Source organism: Hyperoodon ampullatus, assembly GCF_949752795.1.
Source record: "Hyperoodon ampullatus genome assembly, chromosome: 7".
Lineage (NCBI taxonomy): Eukaryota > Metazoa > Chordata > Mammalia > Artiodactyla > Ziphiidae > Hyperoodon > Hyperoodon ampullatus.
Genome location: NC_136920.1, coordinates 78931273 through 78950736, shown reverse-complemented (window position 1 = coordinate 78950736; position 19464 = coordinate 78931273). Strand labels below are relative to the sequence as shown.

The following is a 19464-nucleotide window of genomic DNA, read 5'->3' as shown; positions in this document are numbered from 1 at the left end:
AACCTGAAACTAAAATTTAAAGAAAAAAAAGGAAAGAGGTTTTTTTTTTAAACAAAAACCACCAGAAAAACCCTCTCTTGCTCAAACTCTAAATCACAGTCTCCTTCAAATTGTTTATCAAGGGCAAGTACACTTAAAGGGCAAGAAGACTTAAAAGTCTTCTCCATAAATAATAAAAGACTGTAGCTATCTGAGTGAGTAAACTTAATTTATTCCAACAAGCAATATAAAAATTCTCAAAAATATAACAAAAACGAATACAAATATTTTTCAAATTCACATGATCTAGGATAATTTTTGGTAAGTAAAATCTAGTTCAGGTTTAATGGTTTAATTAATACAGACATATCTTAAGAGTTATCAGCATTAAGTATAATAGCTTTATGCTATGTAGTTTTACTAAAAGTCAAATAAGCTCATGTTATCTCTTTTACAAAATTTCTCAGAAAAAAGTAATAATAATAATAATTTAAGATGATGGCTAACACTACTTTAACATCTTATGAAATTGTCATGAGTAATCTGAGTGATTGTTAGGAACAAATTAATTAAATAGACATAAGATAAGAATTCTTTTAGGTAAACTTTTTTTAGCAATAATTGTTTTTGCTATGTCAACTTAATTAGTTTTCTAAATGTCTTTGATAAATTGTACCCTTAGAGTTTTGCTAAGTTAAATTAAATGAATTGAATGTCTAGATCATTTCCAACTAAGACAAAATACTGAAATATTAATTGCTGAACGAGTCTAAGTTTACCTACTTTTGACCTCTTATTACACACTAAATATGTTTGGTTCTATTAGTAAACATGTCTTGTGCTTCATTAAAAGCTTGTACTATGAAGTAGAATATGTTTCTAGAAATTATGAAATGTATTTATGTTTGCCAAGCCACAAACTACTTACACAGTTAATAATTTTTAACTTTATCTTTACAAAAAAATTAAAGCTTCAAAGGATTAAGAATTGTAAATAATATATGTGGTTAAAGCTACTAGGAATTATAAGGAAATTAGAATATATTTTGGGGTAAGAAAAAGTGTAAGGTATGGAGATGTTTTTGTTAATGTAAAAACTTTGTTAAGTGATTTTTGTCCTAAAGCTGGTAACTTCTAAATGGGAAAGAGAACAAGGGACAAATCAAAATGGACAGAGAAAGTTGTAAGAGGTTTGTTAAAAAGGAATCTTTAGAAAGGAATTTTATGTGTAGTCAGGTCTAAGATTGGAATGAATTTAATAAAGTGATTGAGTTTTAATATCCAAAGTAAGCTGGTAGAAAATTAAAATTTGTTTTTTCTCTCTTTTTGCAAAATTTTCTTAATTATTGGTCTGCTCTTAATGAGAAATTGTAAACAAAGGCTTCTTTTTACATTTAATGTAATCTGTCTAGCAAAACAAATATTGTACATTTTGTCTTTATGAGTCTTTGATAATTTTGAAGAAAAACTGAGTGCTTTCAATATTAAAAGAGCTAAGTCTTTTTACACTATTTAACTATCTGTATTTACATGTGAATCTTTGTCACTTTGATTAAATTGATAACTAAATATTAATTCACAGTGACATATGATCATATTTGACAAAGTGTTTTAAAACATTTTTATTTTTGAAAAAGTAGATTTTCCCCCAAGTCAAATTCTAAATGAAGTCTTATTGACCTGGAAATAACGTTCAGGTTTTCCAGAGGCCCCTTGGAACACCTTAAAAGATTTGTTTTATCTTATTAGAAAAGAGAGCTATGAAAGTCATTAGGCTTATTTGGTATGTTACTTACATGGGAAGCATTGCTAAATAAATGATCCTAAACTCTAGGTTATATCATAAGGGTGAATGTTATTAATATAAATGTTCTCGAAAGTATATGAAATTCCTAAAATTGGATATGTCCTAGTATAATGTTATCAGTCATAATTCTAGTTATTATCTTAAATGTTTTGTGTCACAGAGATAAATTTTCTTGTCAATTCCATTAGAATGAATCAAATTTTTAGTAATGGATATTTGTCTTTTATCACTTAGACAATGGTTTTACTCAGATGCTTTTACAAAAGCTTCCTGAAAATGTGTTTCATGTTCAGAGAAATTCATGGAAAAGGATCTAACAAGTATTCTAGAACACAAGTTTCTGATGAATTTCAAATCATTACACTGAACTGAGTAAGAATTTACAAAACCCTAATGGAGAAATTGATGGTTTCATAAAACTTCTAACAAAAGATCAAACAAAACAAGAATTAATTACATGGGACTAAGTAAACTGAAGAAGATGGTTATAATATTTTATGATTTTAAAAATAAATTTATTTATTTTATTTATTTTTGGCTGCATTGGGTCTTTGTTGCTGTGTGTGGGCTTTCTCTAGTTGCAGCGAAGGGCAGCTACTCTTTGTTGTGGTGCATGGGCTTCTCATTGCAGCGGCTTCTCTTGTTGTAGAGCATGGGCTCTAGGTGCATGGGCTTCAGTAGTTGTGGCTCAATGGCTCTAGAACGCAGGCGCAGTAGTTGTGGCGCATGGGCTTAGTTGCTCTGCGGCATGTGGGATCTTCCTGGACCAGGGCTTGAACCCATGTCCCCTGCACTGGCAGGCAGATTCTTAAACACTGTGCCACCAGGAAAGCCCCATTTTATGATTTTTTTTTTCGTGGTACGCGGGCCTCTCACTGTTGTGGCCTCTCCCGTTGCGGAGCACAGGCTCCGGACGCGCAGGCTCAGCGGCCATGGCTCACAGGCTCATATCAATCAGTGTGATATACCACATCAATGAATTCAGTAAAGTCACAGGATACAAAATTAATACACAGAAATCTCTTTCATTCCTATACACTAAAAACAAAAGATCAGAAAGAGAAATTATGGAAGGAATCCCATTTACCATCACATCAAAAAGAAAAAATACCTATGAATAAATCTACCTAAGGAGACAAAAGACCTGTACTCTGAAAACTCTAAGATGCTGATGAAAGAAATCGAAAGTGACACAAACAGATGGAGAGATATACCATGTGCTTGGATTGGAAGAATCAATACTGTCAAAATGACTATACTACTTAAGGCAATCTACAGATTCAATGCAATCCCTATTAAATTACCAGTGGAATTTTTTTTTTAAGATTTTTTTCATGTGGACCATTTTAAAGTCTTTATTGAATTTGTTACAGTATTGCTTCTGTTTTATGTTTTTGTTTTTGTTTTTTTTGTTTTTTGTTTTGGTTGCATTGCATGTGGGATGCCAACTCCCTGACCAGGGATCGAACCTGCATCCTCCTCATTGGAAGGTGAAGTCCCAACCACCGGACCGCCAGGGAAGCCCCCACCAATGGCATTTTTCACAGAACTAGAACAGAAAATTTTAAACTTTGTATAGAAACACAAACCCCCAAATAGCCAAAGCATACTATGAAAGCAAAAATGGAGTTGGAGGAATCAGGCTCACTGTCTTCAGACTATATTACAAAGCTACAGTAATCAGTATGGTACTTGCACAAAAACAGAAATATAGATCAATGGAACAGAATAGAAAGCCCAGAAATAAACCCACACAACTATGGTCAATTAATCTATGACAAAGGAGGCAGGACTATACAATGGAGAAAAGACAGTCTCTTCAATAAGTGGTACTGGGAAAACTGGACAGCTACATGTAAAAAAATGAAATTAGAACAATTTTCTAACACCACAGACAAAAATAAACTCAAAATGCATTAAAGACCTAAATGTAAGACTGGATATTATAAAACTCTTAGAGGAAAATCCAGGCAGAGCACTCTTTCACAGCAGCAATATCTTTTTGGATCCACCTCCTAGAGGAAAGAAAACAAAAACTAAAATAAACAAATGGGACCTAATAAAACTTAAAAGCTTTTGCACAGCAAAGGAAACCATAAACAAAACAAAAAGACAACCTACAGAATGGGAGAAAATATTTGCAAATGATGAGACTGACAATGGAATAATCTCCAAAGTATACAAATAGCTCATGCAGCTCAATATCAAAAAAGCAAACAACCCAATCAAAAAATGGACAGAAGATCTAAACAGACATTTCTCCAAAGAAGACATACTGATGGGCAAAAAGCACATGAAGATCTGCTCAACATCGCTAATTATTAGAGAAATGCAAAACAAAACTACAATGAGGTATCACCTCACACCAGTCAGAGTAACCATCATCAAAACGTCTACAAACTGTAGACTACAAAAATGTTGGAGAGGGTGTGGAGAAAAGGAGTCCTCCTACACTGTTGGTAGGAATGTAAATTGGTTCAACCACTACGGAGAATATTATGGGATTCCTTAAAAAACTAAAAATAGAACTACCATATGATCCAGCAATCCTACTCTTAGGCATGTATCTGGAGAAAATTATACTTCCAAAAGATACATGCACCCCAGTGTTCAGTGCAGCACTATTCACAATAACCAGGATATGAAAGCAATTTAAATGTCCACTGACAGATGAATGGATAAAGAAGATGTGGTACATATATACAATGGAATATTACTCAGCCATAAAAATGAATGAAATAATGCCATTTGCAGTAACATGAATTGACATAGAGATTATCATACTAAGTGAAGTAATTCAGAGAAAGACAAATATCATATGATATCACTTATCTGTGGAATCTGAAAAAATGATACAAATGAACTTAATTACAAAAGAGAAACAGACTCACAGACTTAAAAAACAAACTTATGGTTACTAAAGGGAAAAGGTATGGGGAGGGATAAATTAGGAGTTTGGATTCACATATACACACTACTATATATAAAATAGGTAATCAACAAGACCCTACTGTATAGCAAAGGGAACTCTACTCAATATTCTGTAATAACCTATATGGCAAAAGAATCTGAAAAAGAATGGATATGTGTATATGTATAACTGAATCATTTTGCTGTACACCTGAAACTAATTCAACATTGTAAATCAACTATACTTCAATATAAAATTAAAATTAAATTTAAAAAAAAGAGATTAAAAAAAGAAGTGTCTTCCAATGCAAGGATCAGATCAAAGAACATGAATGGAATATTCCTACTGGGACGATTAGGAGGATAACACATCCTTGGTAGGTGCAGAGCCTGTTCACTTATCCTCTGACTTTCCTCGTTCCCTTTCTCTACTACATCCTATTAAGCAGATAAAAACTTTGAGAAAGCTGCCTCTTCCTTCACCAATGCCAAGCAGGACAAACTCAAAGAGCCATTTGTCTGTCTGTCTTCCTCTGATGTTGCTTCTTCATGTTTGAGCTATTGGGAGGAGAGAGAGGCAATAAATTCTCTCAATAAAAGCAAAAAATAAAAATAAAAAATAAGCCTATATGGTCAGTCACAATCCTTGCTATACTTATATAAACAAGACCAAGTTTATTGAATCTAGACTTATTTTGCAAACAAATTTGTCTTAACTTGGCTATCTTTGATAGAAATGAGGGTGATTTTAGAGAGAAAAATTATCTTTCGATAGAAATCAAAATACATATTGTGGATATTAGATTCTAGTGCTATTAATTTTCCTTGAAGTTTTGTTAATTACCTGAAAACTGGACTGTATCCTGAATTTTTCTAGTTTCCTCCACTACCTGACTACAACTCTCCAAACTAGTGTTTCCAAATTTTCTCCCACCCTTTTGACTTGGAATAATTGAAACTAAAACTGCCTTTTTTTCTGAAGTCCTGCATACTGAAGGTAGATATCTTAATATAAACTTCAGAGAAATCTCCACAGCAGCTCATGTTTAGACAGTCTTCTTCGTTCCTGTTGCTATATGGACCACTCAGAAAGTTTACCTGAACATCTGATGGACATTCAAACTACAAAAGATGCTTTAACCCTGACATTTAGAGATCTTCTCAACTGTCTACCCTCAGAACTCAAAAACTGATATGAAATTTGCCTCAATTATTAACCATTGTTTTTTTGTCTCCATAGCAATGCCTCTTATTAAATACCTGATTGCTTGTACAGTAAGCTTAACTTCTACTTGGAAATACTGCTTTGGAAGAGAAAATTAAGGTAAAATGATCATATGGATGGACTCTAATCCAGTATGACTTGTATCTTTATAAGGGGGGAATATTAGAACACAGACATGCACAGACTGAGGGGCAACCATGTGAGGACACAGCGAGCAGGTAGCCATCAAAGGAGAGAGACCTCAAAGAAACTAAACTTGATACTTTGATCTTGGACTTCTAGCCTCTAGAACTCTGAGAAAATATATTTTTGTTGTTTAAGCCACCTAGTAGCCAGTGTGGTCTTTTGTTATGGCAGCCCTAGCAAACAAATACAATCACTATTAGGGAAAAAAAAATCATGTGCTTTGTTATTCCAGTAGAATGATTTTAACACTGATTACTTCTTACCTTGAGATTATAAAAGACAGTGATAAACATTACTGTAGAGTATATATGAGTTGTGTCCTATGAAACAAAGGTAGTTAACAAACACCTCTCAGCTGTAGCTGATGCCATGTGTTCATCTGATCAGCAAGAGGACATGAGTGGAAGGGAGAACCTTTTCTGCTTCAGACAAGCAACTTCCTGGCTTACCCTGAGTATGACAAAGAGGGCCATTGCTTGGGGACCAGGTCTCCAAGCAGTCACAACAGGCCTCAGGACCCCACAAGAAAATTGTGAAGGAAGAATATTACTAGCCAGGCCCATATGAATCTTTTCCTCCCATCACTGCTCTTTTGTGAAAAATTCTTCCAAATACACATTTTTGTCCCAAAATATCATGTTGGACGCTCGCTACTAGGAGCAAATTTTTCTAGCATCTCTGTTGGATGAAATTTCACAATTGCAAAATCACTCAGAAAAGAGTTCATCCTCCCAACACCTCCCCTGCACCAGTGTCCCCCTAAACAGCATCTGACCACAATATGAAGGAACTTACCTCCCAGGTAAACAGGTGCTTGAATGTGATTTAATTATCTCTGCATCCTCTCCCTGGTCTCCCTGTGAAATCCAGTCACCTCTTTGCATTAAAGCATTTCTGTGAGAAGCCCTGTAAGATGCTGGCTATTCTCAATTCTGTCCTGCTGGTTTCTCTGAAGTGCCTAGAAGCTGTCCTCTCCACACACAAACTGTTCTGACAAACTTCATTTGAATGATTTGGATTTTAATTCTCAATTTGCTTCTGTTCCTAAGCCTTAAGGCTTTTTTTTTTTTTTTAACCAATTCAGAAAAAAGCATCATTAAAAAAAAGACAAGGTTGGGCTTCCCTGGTGGCGCAGTGGTTGAGAGTCCGCCTGCCGATGCAGGGGACACGGGTTCGTGCCCCGGTCTGGGAAGATCCCACATGCCGCGGAGCGGCTGGAGCTGTGAGCCATGACCGCTGAGCCTGCGTGTCCGGAGCCTGTGCTCTGCAACGGGAGAGGCCACAACAGTGAGAGGCCTGCGTACCGAAAAAAAAAAAAAAGACAAGGCTCCTCGCAGATCTAACATGCTAAGCTTTAACTTAGTACGTTCTTAGGACTGATGTTTTCCAAGGAACAAACTTTCTTGTTTCCTGTGCAATAATAAAGGTTTGTTATAAAAGTTAAGTACAAAAAGTGAGAAAAAATAAAAATAGTGGTATCTTCACAGTTGAGTTCTTAACATATTTTCTGATATATGTAAAAGAGAAAAATTGGCAAAATGAGTACCAACATTTTTAAAAATAATAATTAAGCCTAAATCCCTGGATTTACCAATTTTATAAAATAAGAAAGTAACATTTTATAAAATACAATTTTATGAAATACGATTTTATAAAATTTGTTTAGCTAAGTAACAAATGATTTGCCCAAAAAACAGATTTAGCAGGTGGAGTCCAGGGGGCACATTCTACAAAATAAATTTATTGACACTGTAAAGGGTTACTAGCATAAAATTGTGGTGGGAATAAAAAGGGCAGTGACCTTCTTCCTGAAGTTTAGGAGTGATCCCTGAATTGAGAGATATCTGAGTTGAAGTGGTCACTGGAAACAAATGGTAGAGACAAATCACAGAGAGCAGACTGTATCAATTCCAGCTTCTGGACTCAGAGAAGGAAGGAAGAGCTTCAGATTTCATTGCAGAGAATGAGGCTGAGAAACTTTAAAATCAGATGCTTTTTCCCAGATCCAGGGGGCCAGCTAATGCACAAAAATGCTTAAAGCCACATAGGTATGTCACCTTTATTTCCTAGAGAAGATGTTAGCATTTTCTAAATCCTCATCTACCGTGCCTGGCATGCATTATTTTATAGCTTTCTGGAAGTTTCATCAGCACCACTGGTATATCTGTAGTACGATGTGTCTGTGGAGAGTACAGAATGCAGGTCCGGGCTGGGGGCAACGGACTCTTCTAGCTACCACAGTGAGTGGTGCCCCTGCAAACCTGAGTAAGGAAGACAACTTGCCTTTGGGTGGGTAGTGTTACAATCTGCATGTCTAGGGGCACAAATGTAAAGACCGACCCTGTTCTGGGAATGATGATGATTCTGACTGACCTCAAAGGGGTAATTATGAAACCCCTGGATCATCAGGATCTGGATGTTCCCTACTTTTTCCATGGTGTGATCATGACAGAAAGTGTGGCTGTAGATATCTGGGAACATTTCCAGAAATGTCCTCCTGTAGGAGTTAATTATAAAGTAAATGTGTATAAAAGAGAAAATAATATTGAAACCTGTCAAGGGGAGTAGATCTTAAGGGTTAATATTGTAGATGGATTACTTTGGAAAAAATCTTTTTCCCTTGGAGTATTAAGAAGTCATTGCATAATTGCCATCTCTCCACATTTTGTTCTAGAGTGCCTGGTTTATTGATATCAGTGTGAGACCTGTTTTAAATAAAAATCTATTTGTAAAAATCCAGATCTGTAATATGTTCTAAATATCATTATAGTATCTTTTAACTATAGATTAAAAATCACTTCATTTTCAACAAAATATTTTGATGTAAACATCAAATGTTTTGAAAACAAAGGGGATCTGTTTTTGTTGTTTTCTGTTTTATCTAATTTTTGTATCCATTTTGTCTGGGCATATTAAATGGTAAAAATATTTATAAGATTTGCACTAGGTGAATCTTCTTAAAAAGAAAATACTGAAGGCCACAGAGTCTGGGAATATTAATATCTTTTTAATAGATTGATCCCCCTTGATTTCTTATTCTGGAGTAAAGGTACAAGTTTGTTTTTTTGTTTGTTTGTTTGTTTGTTTGTTTTTGTGGTATGTGGGCCTCTCACTGTTGTGGCCTCTCCCGTTGCGGAGCACAGGCTCCGGACGCAGAGGCTCAACGGCCATGGCTCACGGGCCCAGCCGCTCCGCGGCATGTGGATTCCTCCCAGACCGGGGCACGAACCCGTGTCCCCTGCATCGGCAGGCGGACTCTCAACCACTGCGCCACCAGGGAAGCCCTATCCTGTGGTTTTTAATTATCCCTGCACACTCTGCCTGTCTCTAGAGTATTAAGTCCAGTTGAACTGTTTTTACCTCTTTGTTCATTGAGATTATTATTTACTTGCATTAAAATGTACCGATTTCAAAGGTACAGTTTGATTAATTTTGGTAATTGTATACCAGGTGTAACCACCACCACGATCCAGATATAGAAAAGTGACTTACCCTTTAAAAGTTTTCCATCCCAATTTGCCCCAATTCAGTTTTGAGACACTTTATTGAGTTTTACTGCTTTCTCTAACATCGACTCTCCGGGTGATTTAGGAAAGTCACTTTACCTCTGTGGATGTGTTTTGCTTTTATAACATGAAAAATGCCAGAACAGATGTGTTACCAAGGGCCCTTGCAATACTTTCAGAAAATGAGGGGGTAGGGTAAGGGCGGGAATCTCAGCCTTGCGTCCTCATTCTTCACATAGCACACGCATGTGGCAGATCCTAGTGGGAAAAGCCTGTGGTCGCATCAGAGAGAATTAGGTTTCCATCTCCTCTCTTGCTAGTGTGTATGTAACCTTTTGTAAGCATCAGCTTTCTCATCTCCAATATCAGGCTTATTAACAAGGCCTATTTGTTTACTGCTGTGAGGATGAGTTGAGATGCACCGGCAGCCTTAAATGTTAGTTGGTATTTGTATTATGGCATAATAGAAAGGCACTGCATTCAACCATCTCAGTTACTACACGTTTATGCAGGCTGATTCTCACAGCCAAAACAGACGCACAAAGTACACCCACCCATTTACCCACCTGGGGAAGCCCGAAGCCTCCCTGCCTGCCTTCCTTACGGGGCTCAGAGAAAAGCTGCGCATGCGTGCACGTGCTTCCAAAGAGCCTCGCTAGGGGGCGGAATGGGAAACAGGAAGTTCTAACGCCTGTCGTACAAGCGCGACGTAAAGCGGGTCTGCTTTATGGCACCCTGCTTCCGCCGTAAAGCGCCGTTGGCAATCCCGCGTGAGTGGGTTGACGAGACGACTTCCAGGTGAAAAACGCGATTCTTGGAGGTTGGCTGACTTGACGTCTTCCCCATGGGCAAACGCGGGAGCCGGAGCCGGAGCCGGAGCCGGAGCCAGCTGCTCAACTCCCTAACTAAAAAGCAGAAGAAGCATCTAAGGGATTTCGGCGAGGAGCATCCCTTCTATGACAGGTATGGAGAGGCAAGGCTGGGACCGGCGCTGCCGGCGTCCTTTCCCGGTGGGAGCCCGCATGTCCCCGCGTTTGGTCCGCCGGTGCCCCGGGGGTAGTGACAGGGCAGCTCCCGCCGCGTGCCACGCTGCCCCGGCGCCGGCCTAGCTCGCCCGGGGATCCTGGCGGCTTCCCGCCTGAGATGGGGTTCTTCGCCGGTCTTCCTACCCTTTGTTGAGCCTGTAGTTTTATGCTAGACGGCACGCCTCCTGTGTGGCGACTGGGCAGAGATTTTATAAGCTTGTGTTCGTTTTATATGTTTTTAAAGAATTGCTTGGGGGCTTCCCTGGTGGCGCAGTGGTTAAGAATCCGCCTGCCAACGGAGGGGACAGGGCTTCGAGCCCTGGTCCGGGAAGATCCCACATGCCGCGGTGCAAGTGAGCCCGTGCGCCACAACTATTGAGCCTGCACTCTCGAGCCCGCGAGCCACAACTACTGAGCCAGGGTGGTGCAACTACTGATGCCCGCGAGCCTAGAGCCCCTGCTCCGCAACAAGAGAAGCCACCTCTCGCCGCAACTAGAGAAAGCCCGGGCGCAGCAACGAAGACCCATAGCAGGCAAAAATAAATAAATAAGTTAAAAGAAATAAAAAAAGAATTGCTTGGGACCCTCGACATCACCTATCTATTCAATGACCATGAGGAAACTAATGTTTGGGTAGTTATGGGTTCCTCTATAAGTGTCCAGACTCTCAGTTATGATCTTAGTGCTCATCCCACCCCTTTGGGCTGCTTTATCAACAGTTAGAGGGATAGTCTACTTAAGAAATTTGCTAGAAAAGGTGAACCCCGAGGGCTTTTATTTGCCAAAATTTCCCATCTTTTGGATGAGAGCCTGTTACTGTGTGACTGTAGTATTTGTCATGTGGTCTTGTTAGACTTTTTCATTCGTCTCTTATTATCTATTTGGCATATCCTTCCAAAACCTGTCCAAATGCATATGGAGTTTTTACTTGACAGTAGATATAATGTATTTATAACGGTATAGTCTGCCATGGTCATTTAAAGTTGTATCATTAGACTTTTCCTAATTGCTACATACTAGTAGTTAAAGTTTAACATTGCCTGTTTCTTCTCAGGGTTTCCAGAAAGGAAGCAAAACCACAGACTTGTCAACTGGTAATGCTTTATACCTTCTTTATGATAGTAGATTCTGGACTGTTACTTTTAAGATTATATATGGTAATAAAGTTTGGCTACATTTCCACTCTCTTTGATTTTAGATGTAAGCTATATTTTACTAATATTGCTTAGTTTTAAGTGCAGATGTCTGTTAAAATGCCATTGTGATAACTAATATAGTATAGAGTATGAAACTGTCCTGAGAGATTAGCGTGTTAGAACCTGTTAAGGAGGCTTACCAGAGGGCTCTTGGTGAATCCTAAGAGGGAATGTCATGTTTGCTTAACATAAAATAGAGTGCAAAATCATCAAAGGTCTTATTTCATTACCACAGACTCAGAAATAAAGTACACTTTTTTGTTGTAAGTTTTCCTGTTGCTCCTTTTAAGGTGCCAAATGTCTGACACATAGGTTAGATCGCCTTATAGCCTAAAGCTCCATGTGTTTAGTTTGCTGTCTTCCCATGTGGAACATTAGCAGTTCAAAGAAGAGGAAGCGCTTCTAGAATCATAGCTAGATTCGCTGTTTTAAACAAATTTGGTGCTAGGTCTGGTTGAATAGATAGGATTGCATATTTGCAGAAAAGCTAGTTTTTATTTAGAAAAGTCTGAACTTGGTTCCACTGTGGGCCTGATGGTAGTCGTGGGGTAGCAACAAGAACAGTATAATTTTTGTTTTTAAAATCCCCACTTTCCTTTCAGTCAGAGAGTTTATAGATACTTCAAGTTCTGAAAGTGAAGCATAGAGTGAACCAGAACAAGTTTCTGGTTACAACAGACTACTTGCCACATTAAAGGATGTCTCCAAGGAAGATGAGGAGGAGGAAGAGGAAGAAGACAGTGTTATAGATGAGACAGAAATGAATCTTGAAGATGGCGATAGTGACATCATTGTGGAGGAAGAGATGGCAGTAGAGTCTACTGACATGCAGAAGAGTAAGTGTCTTTGATGTGGGTTTATCATCTTTGCAGGGACCACAGACAGATTGCCCCAGGGGCAGGGTGCCTCGTACCACAGAGCTGGGTGAAAGCACATGGATTCAAAGCAGAGATTCTTAACATTGTTGGGCTCTGTGATATCTTCAAGAATCTGATGAAAACACAGGACCCTCTGGCCATAAAAATGCAGAAATGACATTTTTGCTTATGATTTCCAGGATTTCATCAATCCTACTTCAAATTCCCCTGATTGGGAGGAAAGGGAACATAATTCTGTTTTTGTAATGGTCTCAATTTATGAAAGAGATTATTGTTCCTGCCTTAGAGGAACCAAGTTTAATGGAAGATAGACATAAAATATACAAAACTTTTCAAGCATCAAATCTGAATGGAACCGATAACTATAAGGTGTTAAAGAGATGCAAAGTGGTCACATGCTGCCAGGGTGAATGAGGGGAGGCTTCAGAGAAGAGCTGGGATTGAAAGCGTAAAGGAACTCTGTCTCACTCAGACATCTAGGGGACTATTTTTTTTTTTTTTTTTTTTTTTGGTATGCGGGCCTCTCACTGTTGTGGCCTCCCGTTGCGGAGCACAGGCTCCGGACGCACAGGCTCAGCGGCCATGGCTCACGGGCCCAGCCGCTCCGCGGCATGTGGGATCTTCCCGGACCGGGGCACGAACCCGTGTCCTCTGCAACGGCAGACGGACTCTTAACCACTGCGCCACTAGGGAAGCCCTAGGGGACTATTTTTTTAAAAATTATTATTAATTTATTTATTTTTGGCTGCATTGTGTCTTTGTTGCAGTGCGCCGGCTTCTCACTGTGGTGGCTTCTCTTGTTGTGGAGCATGGGCTCTAGGCACGTGGGCTTCGGTAGTTGTGGCACACAGACTCAGTAGTTGTGGCTCACGGGCTCTAGAGCACAGGCTCTGTAGTTGTGGCGCACGGGCTTAGTTGCTCGGCGGCATGTGGGATCTCCCCAGACTAGGGCTTGAAACCACGTCCCCTGCATTAGCAGGCGAATTCTTAACCACTGTGACACCAGGGAAGTCCCCATAGGTGACTTTTTAATTTAACTTTAAAATCAACTTTATTGAAGTATGAATTACATTCAACAAGGTGTACCCATTTTAAGCATGTAATTTGATAAGTTTTGACAAATGTGTGTATCTATATTGTCATCGCCAAAGTCAAGATACAGAACACTTCCAATACCTGCAAAAAGTTCCTTCTTGTCCTTTTACAGTCAGTTTCCCAGGCCTGGCATCAGGCAACCACTGACATGCTTTCTTTCACTATGTATTAGTGTCTCCTATCCTAGAAATTCATATGAATGGAAGCATACAATAAGTACCCTTTTGCACGTGGCTTCTTTGGCTCCTCATGTTGTTGTGACTCATCCGTGTAGCTCATATTAGTAATTCATTTCTTTTTATTACTGGAATAGTAGTCCGTTGTCTGAATATATCTGGGTAACTTTTTATATTCTATTATCTTAATGCCTACTTGCCTTACTGTATTTTTTTCTATACTTTAAGGTGTCACACACCATTCTTAGTATTTTCATTCATCACTTGTACTCGGATAAAAAACTCGTTGCCTCAGACTTAGGGATTGTTTTAATTTTGTTGGTTTTCCAGTTTTCTTTCATGTTTTAGGTTTTTAAAAATGAAAAGTTTGGCTTTTTAAATTATAAAAGTAATATATATTTACTGTAAAAATTTAAGAGGGTAATATAGTTAATGTATATCTCCTCCACCCTGGGATGAATACCTTTAACATTTTATAGAACCTTCCAGACTACTTTTTTATGGCTATATGAGTGAATATATATTTGTGTGTATGTGCATAATGGCCTCATACATTTCTGTAAGTTACTTTTTTCTTTAATAATATAACGTGTGTAACTGTGGGTTACTGCAGCTAGAACCCTGGTGTCCAAACTCCCAGGCCAAATCTCCTTCTACTACATTACACCACCATGGGGAGGTTTAAAAAAGAAAGGGAAAGTATGAAGGGTGATTTTTCCATAAATTAAATCAACTTTAAAAGGCGCATTTGGAGAGTCAGAGAGTACTGATATTGTTAGAAAGAAGAAAGGTTTAAAAGCTGGTTAAATCTCATTAAAAAAAAATCCATATGTACCACATTGTAAAATAGAGAAGGAAGACGGCATTCATGATTACTGGGCTGGCAGGGTAGGGGACAGTTGCATGCTGGGGGTGGCTCTCGTACTGGCTCTTCCACTCTTCACACTTGTGCTCGGCCAGGGCCAGGGACCGCTGAGGGAGATCAGAGGAGAGGGTGGTGCCTTGGGGGTTCCAGGGAGTTGTGCAGCTGGCTCCCTTGCCACCCAGACTGCCCCAGGGTTCCCAGCCCCAAGGATTATGGAGCATCCCCACACCTGTTTGCTCTGCAGTTGCTGTTCTGCACGCATTTTCTCCTCCAGCACTTTCTGCAGTGTCTCCTTGGCCTTCTGCTCATAGCTGTTTTTCTGGTCTTCCATCTGTAATAGCAACTTATTCATTCCCCAAGAAGTGTATTTCTGTAACTTTGAGGCAATTCAACACATACACATTGACCTACTGTGTGCTAAAGCCTGAGCAGGGATACAGACATGAAAAGAAATTGGTCCTTGTCCACAGGGCAGAGATGTCAGTAATCTGGTGGACTTTCTTCCAGGCCGGAGGCAGGCAGGGAGAGTCCCTCAGGTGATGTGAGAGGTGAGTGGGGATAAAAAACTGCCCTGGGTATGCTGGGCATTCTCCCCTAGGCCTTCCACAGGCATTTGAAATCCGACATTTCCAAAGGGAAATCATCTTTCTAAACCTGCTCCTATCTCAGTGGCCAGCATCACCACCCACCCAGTCTCCCAAACCCTAAACCAGGGAATCATCCTTGATTTCTCTCTCACCTTCTTCAAGGAATCAGTTCATCATCAAGCTTTGTCAAGTCAACGTCTTTAACAGCTCATTCGTTACCTGTATCCTCTATCCCTACTGCCACCTCCTTAGTTCAGACCCTAGTAACACTATTATATGGATTATATAGAGACTATGTATTATCTTCATGCCTTGCCTCCCTCCAAACCCTTTTCAGTCCTGCAGCTAGAGGGTTCTTTCTAAAACTTAAATCTGATCACATCACAACCTGCTTAAATCTCTCAGTGGTTCTCAGTGTTCTAAGAATCAGGTCCAAACTCCTTGGCATGGTTCCTACTTACAAGCCCAGACTTTCATCTCATGCTGCCTCCACGCAAGCGGAACTGCTTGTAGGTCCCCTAAGCACTGTGCTTTTCAGCCTCTGCCTTTGCCCATAAAGCTTCTTCTGCTTAGAGTATCGTGACCCACGCTTCTCACCTGGTTAACTTCTACCCATGTTCAAGATTCAGCCCTAGAATCATAAATTCTGATAAACTTGGCCAACCATACCTACCCCCGACTCTTTATGGATTAGGCAGTTTTACTGGTGTTCACATAGTATCTGTATTTCTGATCTATTGACTCATCTGTCTCCTTTAAGGGATTGTAAACTCCTTTGGGGCAGGGAGCATTTTTAAAAAAATAAAATTATTTTTGTAGGCTTGGGGATCTGAACAATATTCAGTAAAGTCAAGTTTTAAAAATGAATACATTTGTATTTTTAGAATTTCTCCTGGCTTCAAGGTCAAAAAGAAAAAGACACAAGAGCAGCTTTGCAAATTCACTGGGGGTCTTGCCTTTCCAGTGCTTTTCATTTTTATGCCCTGTGATTTTTGGGAAAGCAGGAGCCTTTTACTGTTGATTCTGGGTTACCCAACTGGGTAAGAGATAGTCTAGATAATGCAAATTTAGAGTTCAATATCAAATCATTTCCATTTAGCTTTGGAGTCATCTGAAAATTTGGATTTAAATGTTGAGTGGGTCTTATGTTCTTGGAATTGTCATTAGAAACCAGATACAGGAGTTACTGGTTGAGATCATACATGGTTATGTTCAGGTTATTGGACTTAACCATGCTGGTCACTGACCAGCTTTATCCCCCTTTGAAAACGAGTAGACTGGCATTCTGGATTCTATGTCAGTCTCTTATGAGCTTGGTTGGCATTACTGAAAAAATAAAAGTTGTGGATCCGCAAACCCATAGACTATATAGGCTATGTTCCCCTGCAGAATTCTAACTACATGGCCACCTTATCTTCCTAACATCAAGTGGGAGCAGTCTGGCCGGTCCATCTCGTTCTCTTGATCTTGAGTCCTCTGCAAAAGACACCCCCCTTTTCTGCACCAGCACATACGTCACAGCCCTGAAGAAAGTGTAGACACCTGAGATACGTTAACAGCGGGGGAGGGCTGATATCCCGTGAACAGACACATAAATGCCTGTTAGACCTGGAAATTGAAAACCAGAGAGGCGGGGCCACACTGGTTTTGGCCCAGGCCACCAGCCACTGGTGTTCCCAGCACAATGTTCCCGATGTGGGAGTTTGAGGAAGCAGGGAAAGGCAGGTGGTGTGAGTTTATTAGGACTTGAGGCCCTCAGCCTCGCACTGAGGCCAGCTGAACCCCCAGAGCGTGCTTCCTGCCCTCCTATGGGCTGCTACTCCTAAAGGTACTTGGTTTCAACAGTTATTTGTGCATCAGATTAAAGACTGAAGGGAGAGGGAACAGCAAGCCTAAATTCTTCATATCATACGCCACCTCCCTTTCTCTTCTTATTATATAAGCAATTCATGTGAAAAACAAATAAGGCAAGCAAAACAAAACAAAATTACCTGAAATCTTGCTATCCAAAAGTTACCATTAGTATTTTGGTGTATACTTGTTCCAGATTTTTCTTTATTTTCAACCCTTCACTAAGGCCATTGTAGTCTCGACAGATGATGCTGGCACAAGCACTTGAGATGAGGCTCCTCTTTTTAAAATACTGTATTTGCATTTGGCTTAATTTGTCTCAGGCCCTGCCTTGCCTGGTCCCCAGCGTGGTGTTTTCTGCTGCAGTCTCTGTAAATTGGAGTTGGGGTGATGGGGCGGTCAGGCAGGGCTGTGTGTATCTGTGTCTGTATGAGGGAGGGCGGGCACACTTTCCAGTGTTTCTGGGCAACAAGCAGGCACTCACTGCAGTTTCCTATCCCTCAGGCCTGGGCTGTGGAGACAGGGGAAGTACCAGGAAGGGGTGGACGACCCCAACCCAGCTAAATGGAAGGCCCAGCTCCGCTGTGCGCTCAACAAGAGCAGGGAATTCAACCTGATGTACGACGGCACCAAGGAGGTGCCCATGAACCCAGTGAAGATATATCAAGTGTGTGACATCCCCCAGCCCCAGGGCTCTATCATTAACCCAGGTGAGGCCCCAGCTGCTGGGGAGAAGGTGGACAGTGTGCCAGGTTCCGGGCCGGACCCTTAAAGCGATAGTCGACTTGAAAGTTGCCTCGCTTACAAAGTTGAAGACTGGTAAATAAAGCAAGAAATGCTGTCCCTAGAAAGAACCCAGAGAACAAAAGATATAAACTCAGCACAGTCTTCCTGCCCACCCAGTGGAACAGTAAAGCATTAGAAAGAAGAGGGGGTATTGAGTTCTATAAAAAATAACTTCTCTTGGGACTCAACACTGAGAAGAGGGGCCAGGTAGTTTAGAAGAAGGAGGGCTTAAAACTTAGAAGGTCTGAGTTATAAACCTCGGTCTTTCCATTTCACTACTTGTGGGACATTGAATCAAGTCATTCAACGTTTTGAGCCTCAGCTTCTTCCACTATAAAATCTGGGTTCTCATCTTTCCTGCGTATTTCAAAGGCTGTTCTAAGAATCCATTGACGTGACATTATGAAGGCTATTAAGTTCTCTTTATAAATGATGGGTAAGTGATCATTTAATTTGTATGGTATTTTTCCTAGGAGAATACCACCTGATCCCTATATTTACTCAATGTTTAGCCAGTTCCGACTAAGAGCCAGATAATTTAGACTTGACCTCCAGTGAATCTAGTGAGGCTCTGCCATGAGGGAAGGGTCTGTCTTGACAGTAAGCTTATAAAGGAGAGAAGCTGTGCTCCTTGGGTCCTTAGAAGGGATGCGAATGTGTAGCAAGGGGTTTAGAGTAGGAATTAAAAGATTTCTAGGAGAAGGGAGTAGGGTCTGCAGCTCCTGGATAGGGGAGGGGATGAGAGCTTGCACTGGGGCTCCGTAGGAGGAGCTGGGAGTGGGGTGAACACCCTTGGTTCCCACTCTTTGGCATTGAGGGTGCACACTGAACCCAAGGAACCTGTGTGCTGGCAGTGCCTAGCTTGAACAGTGGGTCAGCTGCAGGGATGACAGTGCAACGTGAGCGCCTCACTTTTGACCTTTGTGTGTGTGTGTGTGTGTTTCTCGGGTAGGATCCACTGGATCTGCTCCTTGGGATGAGAAAGATGATGTGGATGAAGAAGATGAGGAAGATGAGCTGGACCAGTCACAGCACCACGTTCCCATCCAGGACACCTTCCCCTTCCTGAACATCAATGGTGAGTGGGGTGGGGGGTGGGACAGAGGCATGGAGAGGATGTAAGGGGCTTTGATTGTGCAAGCGTTGACACCATATCCACCATTGCACTGGGAGCAGCGACCAGGCCCTGGGGCCAGGCTGCCAGTCTGTTAGCAAGTAGGAGTCATAGGCAAAGGAACTCCGTAGGCATAGTTACCCCAGTGGGGTGGCTTCTAGGCAGAGAGAGCATCTTCTGAATCTTATGTGATAATTCAGAGAAATTAAAAAATTAAATTCATTCTCAGTCCCGCATACAAATACGCAAGCTGTTACAAATTTTGCTGATTTCCTTCA

General features: G+C 40.4%; 1 long non-coding RNA gene and 1 pseudogene across 2 annotated transcripts in view; both read left to right on the top strand.

The window, feature by feature from the left end:
• LOC307055630 (centrosomal protein of 78 kDa-like) overlaps positions 1 to 19464 on the top strand; it is a 324466-nt pseudogene that overhangs the window by 259581 nt on the left and 45421 nt on the right. The window lies entirely within an intron of this gene.
• LOC307056537 lies at positions 10373 to 18243 on the top strand. The gene is made up of 5 exons (XR_013811020.1): positions 10373 to 10576; positions 10883 to 11171; positions 11693 to 11732; positions 12437 to 12670; positions 17791 to 18243. It is a non-coding gene; the product is annotated as an uncharacterized lncRNA (long non-coding RNA).